The sequence below is a fragment of the Coffea arabica genome, chromosome 11e (assembly GCF_036785885.1).
Source record: "Coffea arabica cultivar ET-39 chromosome 11e, Coffea Arabica ET-39 HiFi, whole genome shotgun sequence".
Classification (NCBI taxonomy): Eukaryota; Viridiplantae; Streptophyta; class Magnoliopsida; order Gentianales; family Rubiaceae; genus Coffea; species Coffea arabica.
This window is the reverse complement of record NC_092331.1, coordinates 22,432,448-22,454,005: the sequence shown is the minus strand read 5'-3', so window position 1 is coordinate 22,454,005 and position 21,558 is coordinate 22,432,448.

Genomic DNA, 21,558 nt, shown 5'->3' with positions numbered 1-21,558 from the left:
CAAAAGTAAATAATGCGGGAAAGCGGTTCAAAAGTAAATTTGGAAACAGTTCAAAAGTAAATAATGCAAGAAACGGTTCATAAATAATTTTAGAAATAGTTTGAGGTCACTCACCTCCATGGCTCAGAAATCATCCATCATATAGCATTGCCTTGCTCAAATCCAAGTCTTAGATCACAAACCCAATGCAACAAGTCCCTTCAAAGTTCGGACAGCACTTCCCCTAAATTTGCTAACTTTTCCAGCCATCACGGCTTCATTATATTCTCATTCAAACCCAAAGGTACACACACAACAACAAGTTCATCCAATAACCATCCAGCAAGCTCCAAGTAGTACTAGTACAAGTCAAGATAGGGAAAAGTCCGGAAATGAAAGTTAAGCTCAAAACCAGAAAAACAGTTTTGGACGTCATTTTACGGTAATGGCACCAAAGGTACTATGAGTATCGGATGGAGGTCCAAGACCCACCGTTTCGAAGCTAAGAACCAGGGCTACAACAATGTATAAGGTCACCCAGTCCAAATCCCAGCACAACTAAGTCAAATATGCCAAATAACAAACCAGAACCGTAATTGCAGGTTTACAAATTACACTATGCTGTAATCAGTACAACTCAGTCTAAACAGGTCCAAATGCAGAAATTCCAAAGGCATATGGTAGCTAGGACATCAAGCTACATTTCATCAGAAGACCTTAACACCCAAATCCAAAACAATTCCAGTCAAAACAACCCATTTCAGACACAGTTCTAACATCCTGATGAACCCAGAACAGCAATAGTAATTTCGGCTTATCTCATTCTACACTACTCCAATTGACCTGAAATTTTACAGGAACCCTTAAAACATCAATACCTACAACTTTTATGTTTTAACCAAAGGCCAATTCGGCCCCGAACCATGAGATACAAAACCGGACAGAATTGGGGATATAAAACCCTAACTTTCTCAAATTCCTTCCAAACCCAAAATTGATTACAATTATCTATCAGAGACACCTACTAGAGTCCTTAAACATCAATTCCCATCATCAAAGATAGCCACAACATCACATTCATAGTAAACCAGAAAATTCATCAATAAATTGAAAACTTCACCAATTCATCTCAAACCAAGAAATAAACCACAAATTCATCACTTTAGCTACCATTAAGCACAACTTAAGCTTCATTAAGTGTAGGAGGAAGTTCAATCACCAATTACCTAGTAAACAAGAGAAAAGGAGTTGTAGAACACCTTAGCTTCCTTGAACACTTCCACAAAATCACTTACTAGCACCAAATGGAGGGATTTTATGGAGTAGAAACAATTGTAAGCAATTGGTTTGGATGATTTGAGCTAGTTGGAAGCTTAAAATTGGAGAAGTTTTCTTTCTTCTTGAGCTTAAGGTGGCCGGCCAACATGGAGAAAGAAAGAGTGAATTTTTAGTCAATTTTTGGGATATTTAATCCAAGGGTAAGAAAGGTCAAAAAGATGAATAGTTGTCTTAGCCTTCAACCAATGGAAGTGTGACACTTGTCACTCCATTAAATGCATTCCTATCCTTCTTTTTCCCTCTCACATCAATCACTTCACCTCCTCTATTTATCTCTTAACACCCGATAAATTTCACCCAGTATCCGGAACTTATCCTAATTGGTCGAATTTTTCCGAACTTTTCGCCCTAGTGGGTCCCACATCCGGTATACACTCTTAATTTCTCAAAACCTATTTGATACTAGAAAAATCATCCAAAAACTATATCTGCTCCTTAAAAATATCTAGAAAATTTCCCTACTAAAAAAAACGCAGAAAACAAGCCATTAAATAAATAAAACCCTAGAAAATGGGAAAAGTACGGGTTCTCACACTTATACTTTTCGGGGCGTCACAATCTCCCCTCCTTAAAAGAATGTCGTCCTCGACATTCCATCTTGTACCAATCAAGTCGAGACATCCCGCAAGAATCACTAAAAACCAAACCCACAGTCCGGCATCCTAAACTTCAAGCCTAGGATACACTACAGAGATCTGAAGCCTAAGCTCTGATACCAACTGTCACAGCCCCACCTCCCCCTAAGGCGAACCAGAGGGTTCGGCGGGCCGCCTGCCCAGTTCTCGCCGGGACTCAGTTGTTCACTACAAACCTCAATTGAATTTCAAGATATATATATCAAATATACATCAAAGGTTCCCAAACTTTACATATCAAAAGCGAAGCGTCCACGCTTCCACTGCGCCACTCTGATCCATGATCCCAAGTATTATACAGGAGGAAGTCCAAAACTAGCCTATTACACATCCAAGCAATTCTAAACGTTCAATACAATCCCAATATGAATGATTACACAAAAGGAAATCCAAGTTCAATCCATACATGAGATAATCCATGAATAAACACTACAAGCCCTTCCTTCGCCTTGAGCCCTGTGGAGGGGAATAAAACATTTTTGGGGTGAGCTAGAAGCTCAGCGAGTAACCAATAAAATCAGTTATCAAATCTGTTTAACAATGGTTCATTTCAATGATGTTGTAAATCAAAGGATAAGTCTAGAAACAATTACAACGTTTACAAAACAATAAATATGGAGTATCAATAATTCAAGAAACATTTACAATGGAAAGCGATAGTAACATTCATGACAAGGATACGTTCGTTCTCCTGTCCTTTCATTGCATTTTTGGTTTCATTCGTGCATTCATTCATCCCGTCCCTGGCTTTTGGCCAGGCTCCACCAACCTACAAGGTAATACTCGAGTATACCGAAACGTTCACCCAAGTTCCTAGTCGCCCGACCGAGTCCGCTTCTGGCTCGAGACGACCGGTAACAAGGGGCAATGGCCAGTTCAGCCCAAAAGGCTTACATTCATGCGCAAGTAGCATTTAATCATTAATCATTGAAAATTTCATATTTATTTAGGTCGAGTGCGATAATGTACACACTCGCCTAGAAAACTCGTTTTAACAATCATTGAAAGCAAAATCAATAATAACAAGACACTGATATGCAAGCACGCATGATATGTAAGAAAACAGTTCCAAAATTAACTTTGAATACAGTTCAAAAGTAAATAATGCGGGAAAGCGGTTCAAAAGTAAATTTGGAAACAGTTCAAAAGTAAATAATGCAAGAAACGGTTCATAAATAATTTTAGAAATAGTTTGAGGTCACTCACCTCCATGGCTCAGAAATCATCCATCATATAGCATTGCCTTGCTCAAATCCAAGTCTTAGATCACAAAACCAATGCAACAAGTCCCTGCAAAGTTCGGACAGCACTTCCCCTAAATTTGCTAATTTTTCCAGCCATCACGGCTTCATTATATTCTCATTCAAACCCAAAGGTACACACACAACAACAAGTTCATCCAATAACCATCCAGCAAGCTCCAAGTAGTACTAGTACAAGTCAAGCTAGGGAAAAGTACGGAAATGAAAGTTAAGCTCAAAACCAGAAAAACAGTTTTGGACGTCATTTTGCGGTAATGGCACCAAAGGTACTACGAGTATCGGATGGAGGTCCAAGATCCACCGTTTCGAAGCTAAGAACCAGGGCTACAACAATGTATAAGGTCACTCAGTCCAAATCCCAGCACAACTAAGTCAAATATGCCAAATAACAAACCAGAACCGTAATTGCAGGTTTACAAATTACACTATGCTGTAATCAGTACAACTCAGTCTAAACAGGTCCAAATGCAGAAATTACAAAGGCATATGGTAGCTAGGACATCAAGCTACATTTCATCAGAAGACCTTAACACCCAAATCCAAAACAATTCCAGTCAAAACAACCCATTTCAGACACAGTTCTAACATCCTGATGAACCCAGAACAGCAATAGTAATTTCGGCTTATCTCATTCTACACTACTCCCATTGACCTGAAATTTTACAGGAACCCTTAAAACATCAATACCTACAACTTTTATGTTTTAACCAAAGGCCAATTCGGCCCCGAACCATGAGATACAAAACCGGACAGAATTGGGGATATAAAACCCTAACTTTCTCAAATTCCTTCCAAACCCAAAATTGATTACAATTATCTATCAGAGACACCTACTAGAGTCCTTAAACATCAATTCCCATCATCAAAGATAGCCACAACATCACATTCATATTAAACCAGAAAATTCATCAATAAATTGAAAACTTCACCAATTCATCTCAAACCAAGAAATAAACCACAAATTCATCACTTTAGCTACCATTAAGCACAACTTAAGCTTCATTAAGTGTAGGAGGAAGTTCAATCACCAATTACCTAGTAAACAAGAGAAAAGGAGTTGTAGAACACCTTAGCTTCCTTGAACACTTCCACAAAATCACTTACTAGCACCAAATGGAGGGATTTTATGGAGTAGAAACAATTGTAAGCAATTGGTTTGGATGATTTGAGCTAGTTGGAAGCTTAAAATTGGAGAAGTTTTCTTTCTTCTTGAGCTTAAGGTGGCCGGCCAACATGGAGAAAGAAAGAGTGAATTTTTAGTCAATTTTTGAGATATTTAATCCAAGGGTAAGAAAGGTCAAAAAGATGAATAGTTGTCTTAGCCTTCAACCAATGGAAGTGTGATATTTGTCACTCCATTAAATGCATTCCTATCCTTCTTTTTCCCTCTCACATCAATCACTTCACCTCCTCTATTTATCTCTTAACACCCGATAAATTTCACCCAGTATCCGGAACTTATCCTAATTGGTCGAATTTTTCCGAACTTTTCGCCCTAGTGGGTCTCACATCCGGTATACACTCTTAATTTCTCAAAACCTATTTGATACTAGAAAAATCATCCAAAAACTATATATGCTCCTTAAAAATATCTAGAAAATTTCCCTACTAAAAAAAACGCAGAAAACAAGCCATTAAATAAATAAAACCCTAGAAAATGGGAAAAGTACGGGTTCTCACACTTATACTTTTCGGGGCGTCACAATCTCCCCTCCTTAAAAGAATGTCGTCCTCGACATTCCATCTTGTACCAATCAAGTCGAGACATCCCGCAAGAATCACTAAAAACCAAACCCACAGTCCGGCATCCTAAACTTCAAGCCTAGGATACACTACAGAGATCTGAAGCCTAAGCTCTGATACCAACTGTCACAGCCCCACCTCCCCCTAAGGCGAACCAGAGGGTTCGGCGGGCCGCCTGCCCAGTTCTCGCCGGGACTCAGTCGTTCACTACAAACCTCAATTGAATTCCAAGATATATATATCAAATATACATCAAAGGTTCCCAAACTTTACATATCAAAAGCGAAGCGTCCACGCTTCCACTGCGCCACTCTGATCCATGATCCCAAGTATTATACAGGAGGAAGTCCAAAACTAGCCTATTACACATCCAAGCAATTCTAAACGTTCAATACAATCCCAATATGAATGATTACACAAAAGGAAATCCAAGTTCAATCCATACATGAGATAATCCATGAATAAACACTACAAGCCCTTCCTTCGCCTTGAGCCCTGTGGAGGGGAATAAAACATTTTTGGGGTGAGCTAGAAGCTCAGCGAGTAACCAATAAAATCAGTAATCAAATCTGTTTAACAATGGTTCATTTCAATGATGTTGTAGATCAAAGGATAAGTCTAGAAACAATTACAACGTTTACAAAACATTAAATATGGAGTATCAATAATTCAAGAAACATTTACAATGGAAAGCGATAGTAACATTCATGACAAGGATACGTTCGTTCTCCTGTCCTTTCATTGCATTTTTTGTTTCATTCGTGCAGTCATTCATCCCGTCCCTGGCTTTTGCCCAGGCTCCACCAACCTACAAGGTAATACTCGAGTATACCGAAACGTTTACCCAAGTTCCTAGTCGCCCGACCGAGTCCGCTTCTGGCTCGAGACGACCGGTAACAAGGGGCAATGGCCAGTTCAGCCCAAAAGGCTTACATTCATGCGCAAGTAGCATTTAATCATTAATCATTGAAAATTTCATATTTATTTAGGTCGAGTGCGATAAAGTACACACTCGCCTAGAAAACTCGTTTTAAGAATCATTGAAAGCAAAATCAATAATAACAAGACACTGATATGCAAGCACGCATGATATGTAAGAAAACAGTTCCAAAATTAACTTTGAATACAGTTCAAAAGTAAATAATGCGGAAAGCGGTTCAAAAGTAAATTTGGAAACAGTTCAAAAGTAAATAATGCAAGAAACGGTTCATAAATAATTTTAGAAATAGTTTGAGGTCACTCACCTCCATGGCTCAGAAATCATCCATCATATAGCATTGCCTTGCTGAAATCCAAGTCTTAGATCACAAACCCAATGCAACAAGTCCCTTCAAAGTTCGGACAGCACTTCCCCTAAATTTGCTAACTTTTCCAGCCATCACGGCTTCATTATATTCTCATTCAAACCCAAAGGTACACACACAACAACAAGTTCATCCAATAACCATCCAGCAAGCTCCAAGTAGTACTAGTACAAGTCAAGCTAGGGAAAAGTCCGGAAATGAAAGTTAAGCTCAAAACCAGAAAAACAGTTTTGGACGTCATTTTACGGTAATGGCACCAAAGGTACTATGAGTATCGGATGGAGGTCCAAGACCCACCGTTTCGAAGCTAAGAACCAGGGCTACAACAATGTATAAGGTCACCCAGTCCAAATCCCAGCACAACTAAGTCAAATATGCCAAATAACAAACCAGAACCGTAATTGCAGGTTTACAAATTACACTATGCTGTAATCAGTACAACTCAGTCTAAACAGGTCCAAATGCAGAAATTCCAAAGGCATATGGTAGCTAGGACATCAAGCTACATTTCATCAGAAGACCTTAACACCCAAATCCAAAACAATTCCAGTCAAAACAACCCATTTCAGACACAGTTCTAACATCCTGATGAACCCAGAACAGCAATAGTAATTTCAGCTTATCTCATTCTACACTACTCCAATTGACCTGAAATTTTACAGGAACCCTTAAAACATCAATACCTACAACTTTTATGTTTTAACCAAAGGCCAATTCGGCCCCGAACCATGAGATACAAAACCGGACAGAATTGGGGATATAAAACCCTAACTTTCTCAAATTCCTTCCAAACCCAAAATTGATTACAATTATCTATCAGAGACACCTACTAGAGTCCTTAAACATCAATTCCCATCATCAAAGATAGCCACAACATCACATTCATATTAAACCAGAAAATTCATCAATAAATTGAAAACTTCACCAATTCATCTCAAACCAAGAAATAAACCACAAATTCATCACTTTAGCTACCATTAAGCACAACTTAAGCTTCATTAAGTGTAGGAGGAAGTTCAATCACCAATTACCTAGTAAACAAGAGAAAAGGAGTTGTAGAACACCTTAGCTTCCTTGAACACTTCCACAAAATCACTTACTAGCACCAAATGGAGGGATTTTATGGAGTAGAAACAATTGTAAGCAATTGGTTTGGATGATTTGAGCTAGTTGGAAGCTTAAAATTGGAGAAGTTTTCTTTCTTCTTGAGCTTAAGGTGGCCGGCCAACATGGAGAAAGAAAGAGTGAATTTTTAGTCAATTTTTGAGATATTTAATCCAAGGGTAAGAAAGGTCAAAAAGATGAATAGTTGTCTTAGCCTTCAACCAATGGAAGTGTGATATTTGTCACTCCATTAAATGCATTCCTATCCTTCTTTTTCCCTCTCACATCAATCACTTCACCTCCTCTATTTATCTCTTAACACCCGATAAATTTCACCCAGTATCCGGAACTTATCCTAATTGGTCGAATTTTTCCGAACTTTTCGCCCTAGTGGGTCTCACATCCGGTATACACTCTTAATTTCTCAAAACCTATTTGATACTAGAAAAATCATCCAAAAACTATATATGCTCCTTAAAAATATCTAGAAAATTTCCCTACTAAAAAAAACGCAGAAAACAAGCCATTAAATAAATAAAACCCTAGAAAATGGGAAAAGTACGGGTTCTCACACTTATACTTTTCGGGGCGTCACAATCTCCCCTCCTTAAAAGAATGTCGTCCTCGACATTCCATCTTGTACCAATCAAGTCGAGACATCCCGCAAGAATCACTAAAAACCAAACCCACAGTCCGGCATCCTAAACTTCAAGCCTAGGATACACTACAGAGATCTGAAGCCTAAGCTCTGATACCAACTGTCACAGCCCCACCTCCCCCTAAGGCGAACCAGAGGGTTCGGCGGGCCGCCTGCCCAGTTCTCGCCGGGACTCAGTCGTTCACTACAAACCTCAATTGAATTCCAAGATATATATATCAAATATACATCAAAGGTTCCCAAACTTTACATATCAAAAGCGAAGCGTCCACGCTTCCACTGCGCCACTCTGATCCATGATCCCAAGTATTATACAGGAGGAAGTCCAAAACTAGCCTATTACACATCCAAGCAATTCTAAACGTTCAATACAATCCCAATATGAATGATTACACAAAAGGAAATCCAAGTTCAATCCATACATGAGATAATCCATGAATAAACACTACAAGCCCTTCCTTCGCCTTGAGCCCTGTGGAGGGGAATAAAACATTTTTGGGGTGAGCTAGAAGCTCAGCGAGTAACCAATAAAATCAGTAATCAAATCTGTTTAACAATGGTTCATTTCAATGATGTTGTAGATCAAAGGATAAGTCTAGAAACAATTACAACGTTTACAAAACATTAAATATGGAGTATCAATAATTCAAGAAACATTTACAATGGAAAGCGATAGTAACATTCATGACAAGGATACGTTCGTTCTCCTGTCCTTTCATTGCATTTTTTGTTTCATTCGTGCAGTCATTCATCCCGTCCCTGGCTTTTGCCCAGGCTCCACCAACCTACAAGGTAATACTCGAGTATACCGAAACGTTTACCCAAGTTCCTAGTCGCCCGACCGAGTCCGCTTCTGGCTCGAGACGACCGGTAACAAGGGGCAATGGCCAGTTCAGCCCAAAAGGCTTACATTCATGCGCAAGTAGCATTTAATCATTAATCATTGAAAATTTCATATTTATTTAGGTCGAGTGCGATAAAGTACACACTCGCCTAGAAAACTCGTTTTAAGAATCATTGAAAGCAAAATCAATAATAACAAGACACTGATATGCAAGCACGCATGATATGTAAGAAAACAGTTCCAAAATTAACTTTGAATACAGTTCAAAAGTAAATAATGCGGAAAGCGGTTCAAAAGTAAATTTGGAAACAGTTCAAAAGTAAATAATGCAAGAAACGGTTCATAAATAATTTTAGAAATAGTTTGAGGTCACTCACCTCCATGGCTCAGAAATCATCCATCATATAGCATTGCCTTGCTGAAATCCAAGTCTTAGATCACAAACCCAATGCAACAAGTCCCTTCAAAGTTCGGACAGCACTTCCCCTAAATTTGCTAACTTTTCCAGCCATCACGGCTTCATTATATTCTCATTCAAACCCAAAGGTACACACACAACAACAAGTTCATCCAATAACCATCCAGCAAGCTCCAAGTAGTACTAGTACAAGTCAAGCTAGGGAAAAGTCCGGAAATGAAAGTTAAGCTCAAAACCAGAAAAACAGTTTTGGACGTCATTTTACGGTAATGGCACCAAAGGTACTATGAGTATCGGATGGAGGTCCAAGACCCACCGTTTCGAAGCTAAGAACCAGGGCTACAACAATGTATAAGGTCACCCAGTCCAAATCCCAGCACAACTAAGTCAAATATGCCAAATAACAAACCAGAACCGTAATTGCAGGTTTACAAATTACACTATGCTGTAATCAGTACAACTCAGTCTAAACAGGTCCAAATGCAGAAATTCCAAAGGCATATGGTAGCTAGGACATCAAGCTACATTTCATCAGAAGACCTTAACACCCAAATCCAAAACAATTCCAGTCAAAACAACCCATTTCAGACACAGTTCTAACATCCTGATGAACCCAGAACAGCAATAGTAATTTCAGCTTATCTCATTCTACACTACTCCAATTGACCTGAAATTTTACAGGAACCCTTAAAACATCAATACCTACAACTTTTATGTTTTAACCAAAGGCCAATTCGGCCCCGAACCATGAGATACAAAACCGGACAGAATTGGGGATATAAAACCCTAACTTTCTCAAATTCCTTCCAAACCCAAAATTGATTACAATTATCTATCAGAGACACCTACTAGAGTCCTTAAACATCAATTCCCATCATCAAAGATAGCCACAACATCACATTCATAGTAAACCAGAAAATTCATCAATAAATTGAAAACTTCACCAATTCATCTCAAACCAAGAAATAAACCACAAATTCATCACTTTAGCTACCATTAAGCACAACTTAAGCTTCATTAAGTGTAGGAGGAAGTTCAATCACCAATTACCTAGTAAACAAGAGAAAAGGAGTTGTAGAACACCTTAGCTTCCTTGAACACTTCCACAAAATCACTTACTAGCACCAAATGGAGGGATTTTATGGAGTAGAAACAATTGTAAGCAATTGGTTTGGATGATTTGAGCTAGTTGGAAGCTTAAAATTGGAGAAGTTTTCTTTCTTCTTGAGCTTAAGGTGGCCGGCCAACATGGAGAAAGAAAGAGTGAATTTTTAGTCAATTTTTGGGATATTTAATCCAAGGGTAAGAAAGGTCAAAAAGATGAATAGTTGTCTTAGCCTTCAACCAATGGAAGTGTGACACTTGTCACTCCATTAAATGCATTCCTATCCTTCTTTTTCCCTCTCACATCAATCACTTCACCTCCTCTATTTATCTCTTAACACCCGATAAATTTCACCCAGTATCCGGAACTTATCCTAATTGGTCGAATTTTTCCGAACTTTTCGCCCTAGTGGGTCCCACATCCGGTATACACTCTTAATTTCTCAAAACCTATTTGATACTAGAAAAATCATCCAAAAACTATATCTGCTCCTTAAAAATATCTAGAAAATTTCCCTTCTAAAAAAAACGCAGAAAACAAGCCATTAAATAAATAAAACCCTAGAAAATGGGAAAAGTACGGGTTCTCACACTTATACTTTTCGGGGCGTCACAATCTCCCCTCCTTAAAAGAATGTCGTCCTCGACATTCCATCTTGTACCAATCAAGTCGAGACATCCCGCAAGAATCACTAAAAACCAAACCCACAGTCCGGCATCCTAAACTTCAAGCCTAGGATACACTACAGAGATCTGAAGCCTAAGCTCTGATACCAACTGTCACAGCCCCACCTCCCCCTAAGGCGAACCAGTGGGTTCGGCGGGCCGCCTGCCCAACTCTCGCCGGGACTCAGTCGTTCACTACAAACCTCAATTGAATTTCAAGATATATATATCAAATATACATCAAAGGTTCCCAAACTTTACATATCAAAAGCGAAGCGTCCACGCTTCCACTGCGCCACTCTGATCCATGATCCCAAGTATTATACAGGAGGAAGTCCAAAACTAGCCTATTACACATCCAAGCAATTCTAAACGTTCAATACAATCCCAATATGAATGATTACACAAAAGGAAATCCAAGTTCAATCCATACATGAGATAATCCATGAATAAACACTACAAGCCCTTCCTTCGCCTTGAGCCCTGTGGAGGGGAATAAAATATTTTTGGGGTGAGGTAGAAGCTCAGCGAGTAACCAATAAAATCAGTTATCAAATCTGTTTAACAATGGTTCATTTCAATGATGTTGTAAATCAAAGGATAAGTCTAGAAACAATTACAACGTTTACAAAACAATAAATATGGAGTATCAATAATTCAAGAAACATTTACAATGGAAAGCGATAGTAACATTCATGACAAGGATACGTTCGTTCTCCTGTCCTTTCATTGCATTTTTGGTTTCATTCGTGCAGTCATTCATCCCGTCCCTGGCTTTTGGCCAGGCTGCACCAACCTACAAGGTAATACTCGAGTATACCGAAACGTTCACCCAAGTTCCTAGTCGCCCGACCGAGTCCGCTTCTGGCTCGAGACGACCGGTAACAAGGGGCAATGGCCAGTTCAGCCCAAAAGGCTTACATTCATGCGCAAGTAGCATTTAATCATTAATCATTGAAAATTTCATATTTATTTAGGTCGAGTGCGATAATGTACACACTCGCCTAGAAAACTCGTTTTAACAATCATTGAAAGCAAAATCAATAATAACAAGACACTGATATGCAAGCACGCATGATATGTAAGAAAACAGTTCCAAAATTAACTTTGAATACAGTTCAAAAGTAAATAATGCGGGAAAGCGGTTCAAAAGTAAATTTGGAAACGTTCAAAAGTAAATAATGCAAGAAACGGTTCATAAATAATTTTAGAAATAGTTTGAGGTCACTCACCTCCATGGCTCAGAAATCATCCATCATATAGCATTGCCTTGCTCAAATCCAAGTCTTAGATCACAAACCCAATGCAACAAGTCCCTTCAAAGTTCGGACAGCACTTCCCCTAAATTTGCTAACTTTTCCAGCCATCACGGCTTCATTATATTCTCATTCAAACCCAAAGGTACACACACAACAACAAGTTCATCCAATAACCATCCAGCAAGCTCCAAGTAGTACTAGTACAAGTCAAGCTAGGGAAAAGTCCGGAAATGAAAGTTAAGCTCAAAACCAGAAAAACAGTTTTGGACGTCATTTTGCGGTAATGGCACCAAAGGTACTACGAGTATCGGATGGAGGTCCAAGATCCACCGTTTCGAAGCTAAGAACCAGGGCTACAACAATGTATAAGGTTACTCAGTCCAAATCCCAGCACAACTAAGTCAAATATGACAAATAACAAACCAGAACCGTAATTGCAGGTTTACAAATTACACTATGCTGTAATCAGTACAACTCAGTCTAAACAGGTCCAAATGCAGAAATTACAAAGGCATATGGTAGCTAGGACATCAAGCTACATTTCATCAGAAGACCTTAACACCCAAATCCAAAACAATTCCAGTCAAAACAACCCATTTCAGACACAGTTCTAACATCCTGATGAACCCAGAACAGCAATAGTAATTTCAGCTTATCTCATTCTAAACTACTCCAATTGACCTGAAATTTTACAGGAACCCTTAAAACATCAATACCTACAACTTTTATGTTTTGACCAAAGGCCAATTCGGCCCCGAACCATGAGATACAAAACCGGACAGAATTGGGGATATAAAACCCTAACTTTCTCAAATTCCTTCCAAACCCAAAATTGATTACAATTATCTATCAGAGACACCTACTAGAGTCCTTAAACATCAATTCCCATCATCAAAGATAGCCACAACATCACATTCATATTAAACCAGAAAATTCATCAATAAATTGAAAACTTCACCAATTCATCTCAAACCAAGAAATAAACCACAAATTCATCACTTTAGCTACCATTAAGCACAACTTAAGCTTCATTAAGTGTAGGAGGAAGTTCAATCACCAATTACCTAGTAAACAAGAGAAAAGGAGTTGTAGAACACCTTAGCTTCCTTGAACACTTCCACAAAATCACTTACTAGCACCAAATGGAGGGATTTTATGGAGTAGAAACAATTGTAAGCAATTGGTTTGGATGATTTGAGCTAGTTGGAAGCTTAAAATTGGAGAAGTTTTCTTTCTTCTTGAGCTTAAGGTGGCCGGCCAACATGGAGAAAGAAAGAGTGAATTTTTAGTCAATTTTTGGGATATTTAATCCAAGGGTAAGAAAGGTCAAAAAGATGAATAGTTGTCTTAGCCTTCAACCAATGGAAGTGTGACACTTGTCACTCCATTAAATGCATTCCTATCCTTCTTTTTCCCTCTCACATCAATCACTTCACCTCCTCTATTTATCTCTTAACACCCGATAAATTTCACCCAGTATCCGGAACTTATCCTAATTGGTCGAATTTTTCCGAACTTTTCGCCCTAGTGGGTCCCACATCCGGTATACACTCTTAATTTCTCAAAACCTATTTGATACTAGAAAAATCATCCAAAAACTATATCTGCTCCTTAAAAATATCTAGAAAATTTCCCTTCTAAAAAAAACGCAGAAAACAAGCCATTAAATAAATAAAACCCTAGAAAATGGGAAAAGTACGGGTTCTCACACTTATACTTTTCGGGGCGTCACAATCTCCCCTCCTTAAAAGAATGTCGTCCTCGACATTCCATCTTGTACCAATCAAGTCGAGACATCCCGCAAGAATCACTAAAAACCAAACCCACAGTCCGGCATCCTAAACTTCAAGCCTAGGATACACTACAGAGATCTGAAGCCTAAGCTCTGATACCAACTGTCACAGCCCCACCTCCCCCTAAGGCGAACCAGTGGGTTCGGCGGGCCGCCTGCCCAGCTCTCGCCGGGACTCAGTCGTTCACTACAAACCTCAATTGAATTTCAAGATATATATATCAAATATACATCAAAGGTTCCCAAACTTTACATATCAAAAGCGAAGCGTCCACGCTTCCACTGCGCCACTCTGATCCATGATCCCAAGTATTATACAGGAGGAAGTCCAAAACTAGCCTATTACACATCCAAGCAATTCTAAACGTTCAATACAATCCCAATATGAATGATTACACAAAAGGAAATCCAAGTTCAATCCATACATGAGATAATCCATGAATAAACACTACAAGCCCTTCCTTCGCCTTGAGCCCTGTGGAGGGGAATAAAATATTTTTGGGGTGAGCTAGAAGCTCAGCGAGTAACCAATAAAATCAGTTATCAAATCTGTTTAACAATGGTTCATTTCAATGATGTTGTAAATCAAAGGATAAGTCTAGAAACAATTACAACGTTTACAAAACAATAAATATGGAGTATCAATAATTCAAGAAACATTTACAATGGAAAGCGATAGTAACATTCATGACAAGGATACGTTCGTTCTCCTGTCCTTTCATTGCATTTTTGGTTTCATTCGTGCAGTCATTCATCCCGTCCCTGGCTTTTGGCCAGGCTGCACCAACCTACAAGGTAATACTCGAGTATACCGAAACGTTCACCCAAGTTCCTAGTCGCCCGACCGAGTCCGCTTCTGGCTCGAGACGACCGGTAACAAGGGGCAATGGCCAGTTCAGCCCAAAAGGCTTACATTCATGCGCAAGTAGCATTTAATCATTAATCATTGAAAATTTCATATTTATTTAGGTCGAGTGCGATAATGTACACACTCGCCTAGAAAACTCGTTTTAACAATCATTGAAAGCAAAATCAATAATAACAAGACACTGATATGCAAGCACGCATGATATGTAAGAAAACAGTTCCAAAATTAACTTTGAATACAGTTCAAAAGTAAATAATGCGGGAAAGCGGTTCAAAAGTAAATTTGGAAACAGTTCAAAAGTAAATAATGCAAGAAACGGTTCATAAATAATTTTAGAAATAGTTTGAGGTCACTCACCTCCATGGCTCAGAAATCATCCATCATATAGCATTGCCTTGCTCAAATCCAAGTCTTAGATCACAAACCCAATGCAACAAGTCCCTTCAAAGTTCGGACAGCACTTCCCCTAAATTTGCTAAATTTTCCAGCCATCACGGCTTCATTATATTCTCATTCAAACCCAAAGGTACACACACAACAACAAGTTCATCCAATAACCATCCAGCAAGCTCCAAGTAGTACTAGTACAAGTCAAGCTAGGGAAAAGTCCGGAAATGAAAGTTAAGCTCAAAACCAGAAAAACAGTTTTGGACGTCATTTTGCGGTAATGGCACCAAAGGTACTACGAGTATCGGATGGAGGTCCAAGATCCACCGTTTCGAAGCTAAGAACCAGGGCTACAACAATGTATAAGGTCACTCAGTCCAAATCCCAGCACAACTAAGTCAAATATGCCAAATAACAAACCAGAACCGTAATTGCAGGTTTACAAATTACACTATGCTGTAATCAGTACAACTCAGTCTAAACAGGTCCAAATGCAGAAATTACAAAGGCATATGGTAGCTAGGACATCAAGCTACATTTCATCAGAAGACCTTAACACCCAAATCCAAAACAATTCCAGTCAAAACAACCCATTTCAGACACAGTTCTAACATCCTGATGAACCCAGAACAGCAATAGTAATTTCAGCTTATCTCATTCTAAACTACTCCAATTGACCTGAAATTTTACAGGAACCCTTAAAACATCAATACCTACAACTTTTATGTTTTGACCAAAGGCCAATTCGGCCCCGAACCATGAGATACAAAACCGGACAGAATTGGGGATATAAAACCCTAACTTTCTCAAATTCCTTCCAAACCCAAAATTGATTACAATTATCTATCAGAGACACCTACTAGAGTCCTTAAACATCAATTCCCATCATCAAAGATAGCCACAACATCACATTCATATTAAACCAGAAAATTCATCAATAAATTGAAAACTTCACCAATTCATCTCAAACCAAGAAATAAACCACAAATTCATCACTTTAGCTACCATTAAGCACAACTTAAGCTTCATTAAGTGTAGGAGGAAGTTCAATCACCAATTACCTAGTAAACAAGAGAAAAGGAGTTGTAGAACACCTTAGCTTCCTTGAACACTTCCACAAAATCACTTACTAGCACCAAATGGAGGGATTTTATGGAGTAGAAACAATTGTAAGCAATTGGTTTGGATGATTTGAGCTAGTTGGAAGCTTAAAATTGGAGAAGTTTTCTTTCTTCTTGAGCTTAAGGTGGCCGGCCAACATGGAGAAAGAAAGAGTGAATTTTTAGTCAATTTTTGGGATATTTAATCCAAGGGTAAGAAAGGTCAAAAAGATGAATAGTTGTCTTAGCCTTCAACCAATGGAAGTGTGACACTTGTCACTCCATTAAATGCATTCCTATCCTTCTTTTTCCCTCTCACATCAATCACTTCACCTCCTCTATTTATCTCTTAACACCCGATAAATTTCACCCAGTATCCGGAACTTATCCTAATTGGTCGAATTTTTCCGAACTTTTCGCCCTAGTGGGTCCCACATCCGGTATACACTCTTAATTTCTCAAAACCTATTTGATACTAGAAAAATCATCCAAAAACTATATCTGCTCCTTAAAAATATCTAGAAAATTTCCCTTCTAAAAAAAATGAAGAAAACAAGCCATTAAATAAATAAAACCCTAGAAAATGGGAAAAGTACGGGTTCTCACACTTATACTTTTCGGGGCGTCACAATCTCCCCTCCTTAAAAGAATGTCGTCCTCGACATTCCATCTTGTACCAATCAAGTCGAGACATCCCGCAAGAATCACTAAAAACCAAACCCACAGTCCGGCATCCTAAACTTCAAGCCTAGGATACACTACAGAGATCTGAAGCCTAAGCTCTGATACCAACTGTCACAGCCCCACCTCCCCCTAAGGCGAACCAGTGGGTTCGGCGGGCCGCCTGCCCAGCTCTCGCCGGGACTCAGTCGTTCACTACAAACCTCAATTGAATTTCAAGATATATATATCAAATATACATCAAAGGTTCCCAAACTTTACATATCAAAAGCGAAGCGTCCACGCTTCCACTGCGCCACTCTGATCCATGATCCCAAGTATTATACAGGAGGAAGTCCAAAACTAGCCTATTACACATCCAAGCAATTCTAAACGTTCAATACAATCCCAATATGAATGATTACACAAAAGGAAATCCAAGTTCAATCCATACATGAGATAATCCATGAATAAACACTACAAGCCCTTCCTTCGCCTTGAGCCCTGTGGAGGGGAATAAAATATTTTTGGGGTGAGCTAGAAGCTCAGCGAGTAACCAATAAAATCAGTTATCAAATCTGTTTAACAATGGTTCATTTCAATGATGTTGTAAATCAAAGGATAAGTCTAGAAACAATTACAACGTTTACAAAACAATAAATATGGAGTATCAATAATTCAAGAAACATTTACAATGGAAAGCGATAGTAACATTCATGACAAGGATACGTTCGTTCTCCTGTCCTTTCATTGCATTTTTGGTTTCATTCGTGCATTCATTCATCCCGTCCCTGGCTTTTGGCCAGGCTGCACCAACCTACAAGGTAATACTCGAGTATACCGAAACGTTCACCCAAGTTCCTAGTCGCCCGACCGAGTCCGCTTCTGGCTCGAGACGACCGGTAACAAGGGGCAATGGCCAGTTCAGCCCAAAAGGCTTACATTCATGCGCAAGTAGCATTTAATCATTAATCATTGAAAATTTCATATTTATTTAGGTCGAGTGCGATAATGTACACACTCGCCTAGAAAACTCGTTTTAACAATCATTGAAAGCAAAATCAATAATAACAAGACACTGATATGCAAGCACGCATGATATGTAAGAAAACAGTTCCAAAATTAACTTTGAATACAGTTCAAAAGTAAATAATGCGGGAAAGCGGTTCAAAAGTAAATTTGGAAACAGTTCAAAAGTAAATAATGCAAGAAACGGTTCATAAATAATTTTAGAAATAGTTTGAGGTCACTCACCTCCATGGCTCAGAAATCATCCATCATATAGCATTGCCTTGCTCAAATCCAAGTCTTAGATCACAAACCCAATGCAACAAGTCCCTTCAAAGTTCGGACAGCACTTCCCCTAAATTTGCTAACTTTTCCAGCCATCACGGCTTCATTATATTCTCATTCAAACCCAAAGGTACACACACAACAACAAGTTCATCCAATAACCATCCAGCAAGCTCCAAGTAGTACTAGTACAAGTCAAGCTAGGGAAAAGTCCGGAAATGAAAGTTAAGCTCAAAACCAGAAAAACAGTTTTGGACGTCATTTTGCGGTAATGGCACCAAAGGTACTACGAGTATCGGATGGAGGTCCAAGATCCACCGTTTCGAAGCTAAGAACCAGGGCTACAACAATGTATAAGGTCACTCAGTCCAAATCCCAGCACAACTAAGTCAAATATGCCAAATAACAAACCAGAACCGTAATTGCAGGTTTACAAATTACACTATGCTGTAATCAGTACAACTCAGTCTAAACAGGTCCAAATGCAGAAATTACAAAGGCATATGGTAGCTAGGACATCAAGCTACATTTCATCAGAAGACCTTAACACCCAAATCCAAAACAATTCCAGTCAAAACAACCCATTTCAGACACAGTTCTAACATCCTGATGAACCCAGAACAGCAATAGTAATTTCGGCTTATCTCATTCTACACTACTCCAATTGACCTGAAATTTTACAGGAACCCTTAAAACATCAATACCTACAACTTTTATGTTTTAACCAAAGGCCAATTCGGCCCCGAACCATGAGATACAAAACCGGACAGAATTGGGGATATAAAACCCTAACTTTCTCAAATTCCTTCCAAACCCAAAATTGATTACAATTATCTATCAGAGACACCTACTAGAGTCCTTAAACATCAATTCCCATCATCAAAGATAGCCACAACATCACATTCATATTAAACCAGAAAATTCATCAATAAATTGAAAACTTCACCAATTCATCTCAAACCAAGAAATAAACCACAAATTCATCACTTTAGCTACCATTAAGCACAACTTAAGCTTCATTAAGTGTAGGAGGAAGTTCAATCACCAATTACCTAGTAAACAAGAGAAAAGGAGTTGTAGAACACCTTAGCTTCCTTGAACACTTCCACAAAATCACTTACTAGCACCAAATGGAGGGATTTTATGGAGTAGAAACAATTGTAAGCAATTGGTTTGGATGATTTGAGCTAGTTGGAAGCTTAAAATTGGAGAAGTTTTCTTTCTTCTTGAGCTTAAGGTGGCCGGCCAACATGGAGAAAGAAAGAGTGAATTTTTAGTCAATTTTTGAGATATTTAATCCAAGGGTAAGAAAGGTCAAAAAGATGAATAGTTGTCTTAGCCTTCAACCAATGGAAGTGTGATATTTGTCACTCCATTAAATGCATTCCTATCCTTCTTTTTCCCTCTCACATCAATCACTTCACCTCCTCTATTTATCTCTTAACACCCGATAAATTTCACCCAGTATCCGGAACTTATCCTAATTGGTCGAATTTTTCCGAACTTTTCGCCCTAGTGGGTCTCACATCCGGTATACACTCTTAATTTCTCAAAACCTATTTGATACTAGAAAAATCATCCAAAAACTATATATGCTCCTTAAAAATATCTAGAAAATTTCCCTACTAAAAAAAACGCAGAAAACAAGCCATTAAATAAATAAAACCCTAGAAAATGGGAAAAGTACGGGTTCTCACACTTATACTTTTCGGGGCGTCACAATCTCCCCTCCTTAAAAGAATGTCGTCCTCGACATTCCATCTTGTACCAATCAAGTCGAGACATCCCGCAAGAATCACTAAAAACCAAACCCACAGTCCGGCATCCTAAACTTCAAGCCTAGGATACACTACAGAGATCTGAAGCCTAAGCTCTGATACCAACTGTCACAGCCCCACCTCCCCCTAAGGCGAACCAGAGGGTTCGGCGGGCCGCCTGCCCAGTTCTCGCCGGGACTCAGTCGTTCACTACAAACCTCAATTGAATTCCAAGATATATATATCAAATATACATCAAAGGTTCCCAAACTTTACATATCAAAAGCGAAGCGTCCACGCTTCCACTGCGCCACTCTGATCCATGATCCCAAGTATTATACAGGAGGAAGTCCAAAACTAGCCTATTACACATCCAAGCAATTCTAAACGTTCAATACAATCCCAATATGAATGATTACACAAAAGGAAATCCAAGTTCAATCCATACATGAGATAATCCATGAATAAACACTACAAGCCCTTCCTTCGCCTTGAGCCCTGTGGAGGGGAATAAAACATTTTTGGGGTGAGCTAGAAGCTCAGCGAGTAACCAATAAAATCAGTAATCAAATCTGTTTAACAATGGTTCATTTCAATGATGTTGTAGATCAAAGGATAAGTCTAGAAACAATTACAACGTTTACAAAACATTAAATATGGAGTATCAATAATTCAAGAAACATTTACAATGGAAAGCGATAGTAACATTCATGACAAGGATACGTTCGTTCTCCTGTCCTTTCATTGCATTTTTTGTTTCATTCGTGCAGTCATTCATCCCGTCCCTGGCTTTTGCCCAGGCTCCACCAACCTACAAGGTAATACTCGAGTATACCGAAACGTTTACCCAAGTTCCTAGTCGCCCGACCGAGTCCGCTTCTGGCTCGAGACGACCGGTAACAAGGGGCAATGGCCAGTTCAGCCCAAAAGGCTTACATTCATGCGCAAGTAGCATTTAATCATTAATCATTGAAAATTTCATATTTATTTAGGTCGAGTGCGATAAAGTACACACTCGCCTAGAAAACTCGTTTTAAGAATCATTGAAAGCAAAATCAATAATAACAAGACACTGATATGCAAGCACGCATGATATGTAAGAAAACAGTTCCAAAATTAACTTTGAATACAGTTCAAAAGTAAATAATGCGGAAAGCGGTTCAAAAGTAAATTTGGAAACAGTTCAAAAGTAAATAATGCAAGAAACGGTTCATAAATAATTTTAGAAATAGTTTGAGGTCACTCACCTCCATGGCTCAGAAATCATCCATCATATAGCATTGCCTTGCTGAAATCCAAGTCTTAGATCACAAACCCAATGCAACAAGTCCCTTCAAAGTTCGGACAGCACTTCCCCTAAATTTGCTAACTTTTCCAGCCATCACGG